The sequence below is a fragment of the Calidris pugnax genome, unplaced genomic scaffold, assembly GCF_001431845.1.
Source record: "Calidris pugnax isolate Ruff unplaced genomic scaffold, ASM143184v1 scaffold111, whole genome shotgun sequence".
NCBI lineage: Eukaryota > Metazoa > Chordata > Aves > Charadriiformes > Scolopacidae > Calidris > Calidris pugnax.
The window spans coordinates 2659424-2665724 of NW_015090872.1; positions in this window are offsets into that span (position 1 = coordinate 2659424).

Here is a 6301-nt window from a genome sequence, read left to right on the forward strand (position 1 = left end):
TCAGCAGGTCAGGCTTAACAGAGGTCTTGTGATGTTCCTGCAGAAGCTGGGTGCAAACAACACTTACCAGAGAGCAGGATGAAGGATCTCTCTGAGGGCTGGGACCCGTCTTTCACCTCCAGCCATCTTTCCACAGTGCTTACTCTGTTCCCTTTGTATAGAAAGAGGGTTGCTGCTCCTCAGTGATTTGCAGAGAGGCCAGCTTGTACCTGTTTGCAGTCACAGCAAGTTCATTAAAATACATTACCATTTAACATTTTTACAGCAGTGCCATTTGGAGGCCCTACAGATGGCAGCCTCTTAAGCATGGTGCTTTGCAAGCAAATAGTGACCGTTTCAGTGCCAGTGATTCATGAGTTGAGGTGTAATGGCAGGCTAGAGGCTAATAGGGTTCACGGTTATGATAGCCTATTCTGTTGTTACTTATGGAGTTGTATGGTTTAATTAATGATTGTAACCCCTTGTATATCAATGTAGCTCTGGTCACTGCAGGCAGTCTTAAAAGATGAAGTAACTCCGCTAATATTATATGCCTCAAGCTGAACTATTTACAACTGATTTAATAGCTTATTGATTTAATAATCAAATAGTAGCTATTAGTGCCCTGTATAAATATCTTATTCTGGGCGTTAAGGGAGTGAGAAGATCACTAGACAAGCTCAGTACTTGGATGAGATGCTGTCCTGGAGAGCCACAGTGAACTAGAATTTGGAACATAGGGCCGACAAAGACAACTGGGTTTATTGAGTCTGGTTCCGAAAGCTGTCCTCAACTGAAGTAGGAAGTGTTTCTTGTTAACAGGTGAAAACATTTTGTTCAGTCTGTAGCCTTCTGTAGTTGCATCTGGTTGAAGATGCACTGGACAACTGGTTTATTTAGGAAAAAGCCTTGGAGTTAACGATTGGCTTCCTCAGTGACACAAGCTCTTCCATAACAGCAGTTGTGAGTTATGCTTTCTGCCAGCTGTTTTTTCTAGGTTACTATACCTCATCGTGGTGATTAATGGCTTTGCCTCACTTCATTGCCTAGTAGCTGGACTACAGGCATGTAACTCATGTAGGCAAGAAGCCCACTGTAAGAAGTCTGTAAGTCCAGTCTCATGTAGGAGGTCTCATTATCTTTTCATAAAATATGAAATCAAGATGCTGGTGTTGGCCTTCATGTTCAAGGCTGTAACTGAAATAGTACCAGAAGATCTAAACAATTCTGAATGAAAAATAAAATTGATAAACCTATTTTTAAAGTACTGTGTAACTACCAGAAGGTGACTTGTGCAGGAGGAGGATCTTCCTCAGGACCTGGTTCAACTCTTGAATGAATTCTGCTTTCTAAGGTCCAAGAGAAACCATATCATAGAATTTTTCATGTGCACCATACTTGTATCTTTAACCATGTCTTCTTGATATGAATATGTAGAAGTGCTTGTATATAACTAAATGAAAGTGGGTGCTGTATTGCATGTCTGCTATTTTAGGGAGCAGAACATAGCAAGCTTATTCTTGTTTAGTCTTCTGCTGTTCTATCATGGTTGAGATACAAGACTTGGAGTAGATAGGGACATTTGGTAGCAATCAAGTGGAAATAGATCAGAGTCTTCTCAGATAATTTAAAAACTTCAGTAAAATTGCCATATAAGGAAGGAAACCCTGGCGTGGTCTACTTAGTAGCCTTAATTGCATAATCTCACAAATTTGGGTTATTCCAAATAATTTTCTTGGTTTCTGTTGTTCCCATTAGTGTAACATCTAACTGGTACATGAGGGTCTGCATGGACAGTGGGGAGTGTACTGAATAGTACTGCTGTCACCAGGAGATCAGTGTTAAACAGAAGCTGTGAGTGGCAAGTCTGAATTGTGTCAGCATGAGAAATTTAGTCCCCTGTGTATGATTGATAGATTCTGCTACGTTTGTAAGATTTTGGATGGAAGCTGGAAAGGCTGAAGGGGGTTGTATTGTTTGGAAGGCAGTGCACATACTCCTTGCCTGGATACAGGAAACGGTTCCCTTACCAGAGGTGATCATGTCTGCTGTGAAATGTATTAAACATTGGTCATTACACAGTGGAATCCCAGGCAACACAACAGCCAGACGAACCTCCATGAAGGAATGAGTGTAATTTCATAAAAGAGGAGGTGAGTAGGACTCCAGGGCACAGATCCAGCTTTCTGCTCATTACTGAGTCTGAGAGGCTGGGCTGGACTCATTAGGACTCACTTCTATTAAACACTGATTTTATGAGGAATTTTTTTTTTTTCTGTCGTGAGTCACCACCATCACTTCCTCACATATTTGGTTGTGGTATCTTGATGTGACAAGAACAGCTTGAGTTGATGCAGACCAAAGGAGACATCGAGACACGTAGAATCTGAATAATATGGGAAAAATCTGCCTGCTGTCAAAACTCAGTATATGTTTTTTTTTTAATGATCATTGTTGCCACTTTCATTTGTTTCTGAACTGTCTGCTTTCTGTTCTGTGGAAGATTGTTCCAGTAGTAGAAAGTTCATTGTATTATACAAAGTAATTCCAAGTTCTGCTATGTTCACTCACAGTGTGACTGACTCAATATGTGCATCTTTGATTGTTCTGGAGGAGAATCTATTCCAGTACCTCCTGATAAAATAATTTTTGGACTTTTTTTAGGTTAGTGGGAGGATTTAATTCTCAGATAACTTTGAGATACTTAACCACTTTCTATGAATATTACAGCTTTAGAATTTATTTTAAAAATCTTTGGTTTTCTGTACTTCCTTAGTGCTGTAGACACTGTACATAGGCTGTGTTCTTCCAGCAGTCTTCTTCATGGCCTTTCTTACAAAGTCAGTAGGACCTGTGTAAGTGTGACAGAACAGTTAAATGACCCACTGATTTTAGTGAAGCACCAGTAACGAGCCACGCGCACTGAGCTCATGTTTGTGTCTTGTGAAACACAATTGTCTTGTTTCTGTGTGGATGTAAAGTAATAACAATCGGTGTATGGAGGGGCTTCACTTCAAGAGAACACATCCCAAAGCAGCTGAAAAGACTTTTGCCTTATTGTGGAGTAAGAATTCCTTGATGGTTTAGCTAAGAAAATTAATTTTGTCAGCAGCTGGTTGAGTAAGAAAAGGACTGGGGCATATCCAAAGGGAAATTAGCAAGTACTATGATATCAAAATCAGTAATATCAAAACTTTCCCTGTGCTGAGTTAAAAAGTACGGAGTCCTGGAGAAGGGGAAAAGAAGAACGAGGAATTTGGACTCTAAATAAACCCAAGAGTAGGAGCTGCTAGGCTTTTCTGGGGGGGCAGTACAAAGGTTGCAGTTGTGCTGGGAAGGCTGAAGCATCCTCTGGGCCAGTAGCTGAACTAAGCAGTGGAGAAAAAGTTAATCTCAGTTCTATGACAGCTTAGCCTTAGTTTCATTGCTGGACAGCTGTGACTGATAAACCTTTCATCCTATGTCCTATGGGGTTCTTTTGGTTACTTCCTTGTTTTCACCTGAATTTGTCATGAGTGAAGAGTGATTTTTAAGGTAAAGAACTAACATGAAGATACTTCATCCCTGTGAGAATTGAAACGAGGGCATGGTAGCCTTTGAATCCGAATATGTCCTCACATATACTGTGAACTAGTTTAAGATGTGATCGTGCTAAAGTCTGGAAGGATTAAAATACTTTGCCAACCACAATTAACCAGTAATGCTCTTTGAGGAAAGGCACTAAGGGGCCAGGGATGGGCTCCAGCTGCGTGTTGCTGCCTTCTTGCCTTGTTATACATTGGAAGGGAACCTTGGGGTGCAGCCCAGAGCCTGCTCTGAATGGCCAAGGGGCAGGACTGAGTGCCTGAGTGTCTCTGACTTCAGTTCCAACGCAGCCTGGAGGTTGTGGGTTGAATCACTTCAGTTTTCCTCTAAAGTCTGCTGACGCTTTTCTTTATGTTTAAGCACAATGTTGGGGAAAATCCTTTCTTGGGCAATTATTACTTGCTACCTATTTGGGTAAAAAGCTCTCCTAGCAGCATTATAGAAGATGTGTGAATCCATTATGGCTCTTCTGCACACAGTATGTGCTGTATCTTACTCATCTCTTGCTGTATTGTGATTTTCCACTGGGCACTATAAGAGATTGCGAAAACTCGGGTCTTTCGTATTTTGGAGTTAATTTAAACACCCATGATTCAGTATCTAAAACTCACAGGTTCAAAAAGGAAAAAAAACAGTAAATGTAGAATATGTAGGAAAATAAGTAACACCTGGTTAAGAAGCAGTTAGTGGTAAGCAGTCACTTGTCCAGAAGAAGAAGCCCCTAAGGGTTGTTATCAGTGACATCTTCACTCTTGGAGCTTTTCTGTGTGCTCCGAGTCCAGCCGCTGGTGAGTGGCTCGAGGGTCGCCTGGCACCTCTCAGGGTGGCACAGTCCTGTCTGCAGAGCCTTGTGGGACATCTGCTGTGGCCTCAGTCCCTGGGCAGCAGATATGATGCTGCTTGACTGTGAATCACAGCGTCTCAGCACTGCTGAGAGAAAGTATTTAGTGATGATTGGGTTTTATGTGTGTTTGGTAGCAGTTTCATTAATGCATTGTCAATTCATTGACCAGTCTCAATATTTATGTGTATTTCACATGTATTCCCTGAAGTTTTGTCAGCCTGCTGCAATGGATAGTGAAGTCACCTGAAGCAATCAAAATTCACCTGTGGAACTATTGTGACTGACTCTTAGATGTTAGGGAAGCTGACAGAGATACTGTTGTTTATAATATTTTTCTTAGGTAAAATTGGAGTTTTTTTCCCTGAAGTATGAACAAATACAGCTGTTTGCCCATTGGATCCTGCTGTGTCTTAGCCATGCAGTTTATTAAAAAATACTTAATTCGTACCTGTAAGTGTTTTGGGGTTTGTTGGTTTTTTTTTTTTGTATGTTTTATTGATCTTAACAAGGGTACTGTGATAAAGCAAAAAGCTGAGCTGACGTTTTAGCCAAAATGAAAAAATGTGAAATGTACCATGAGAAAAGAGATCATGCTCCCTCCAGCTTTTCTCTTCATGTTGTGATGCTTTCCCCAGAAGTTTTAGAAGCAGCTCTCCTCAGAGCTTTTAGAAGCGTAGGCAGGATTTGACAGCAGCAGCCTGACCAGGCTTTTGGGACAAGGGACTGTAGTTACTCCTGAGGTGACCTCTTCTGTCCCTGAGACCGACAAGTGTAAATCCCACTGGACTTGCAGCAGCCTCTGTGCAGACAGATGCTGAAAATGGCTTTGCAAAGCCAGCTTGCAAGTGAACAGCAGTTATTTTATATCATTTATTTAGATATTTGCTTTCATCCCTTTTTTCCCTGATGGTTAGGAGAGGAAGGTGATGGATATTTGGGCAGTGTTAACTGTTTACACAAGTGGTGTTTGTACCATCATACCTTGGCTTTTGCTGGGTTTCTGCTTGCTCGGGTGTTTGTAACTGCAGGTCAATCTGCCAGTAACAGACAGATAGAACAGATGTTCCTGCTATAATGTAACTCGTAAGATGCTGAATTTAAGAGTAGACCTGCACAGTGGCAGGCTCCAAAACTGCTTTTTGTACGGAAGAAAACAGTGCCAAAATTTGTATGAATGTATGTAAAGGAAAATTCAGCAGAGGGAGACGTTGGAGATTTAATGGGCAGGAAATGAAGAAAAACAGGACAGATGGACTATGTGGTTGTGTGGTTATTTGCAAGGAATTGATTTTTCTGAGAAAACACAGAAGGAAGGTGACTTAAGTGGCTGGAAAACAAACCCCAAGAATAAAATGATGTATCAAGGGTGAGCGAATCAGAGGAATATAACAAGGAGGAGAGATCCCATTTTCATCCACAAATCAGGATCAATTTAAATACTCATCAGTTACTAACATAACGTTTCTTTCTTTTAGGTATGGAATACTTTTCCCTTTGAGAAATTCCTTCCCTTGCATTGAGGTAATTCTGATGCTTTTTGCTTTTTTTTTTTTTTTTTTTTTTTTTTTTGACTCTGCTTTTGAAGATTAAGAAACACACACAGTGTGTGAATTTTTTTTTTCTACATATTGTCATAAATTCCTCATATCTCTGGTGTTCATGCCAACTTGATTCTAAGCATCTTTTCTGTAAAACAGAAACATTTTCTTAGGCAATGTAGCTAAGGTAGGTAGAATTTACAGAAAATACAAACACTTTAGCAACGCAGTGTTTGTGTTAGTGATACTGTGTTTACTGTTCTTATAACTTTCATTAGTAAAACTGGCAACTTACTGGTGCCTCACGCCAAGCTCATGGGAATGCTAGAATGAACCAGTGTATTTGCACACAACT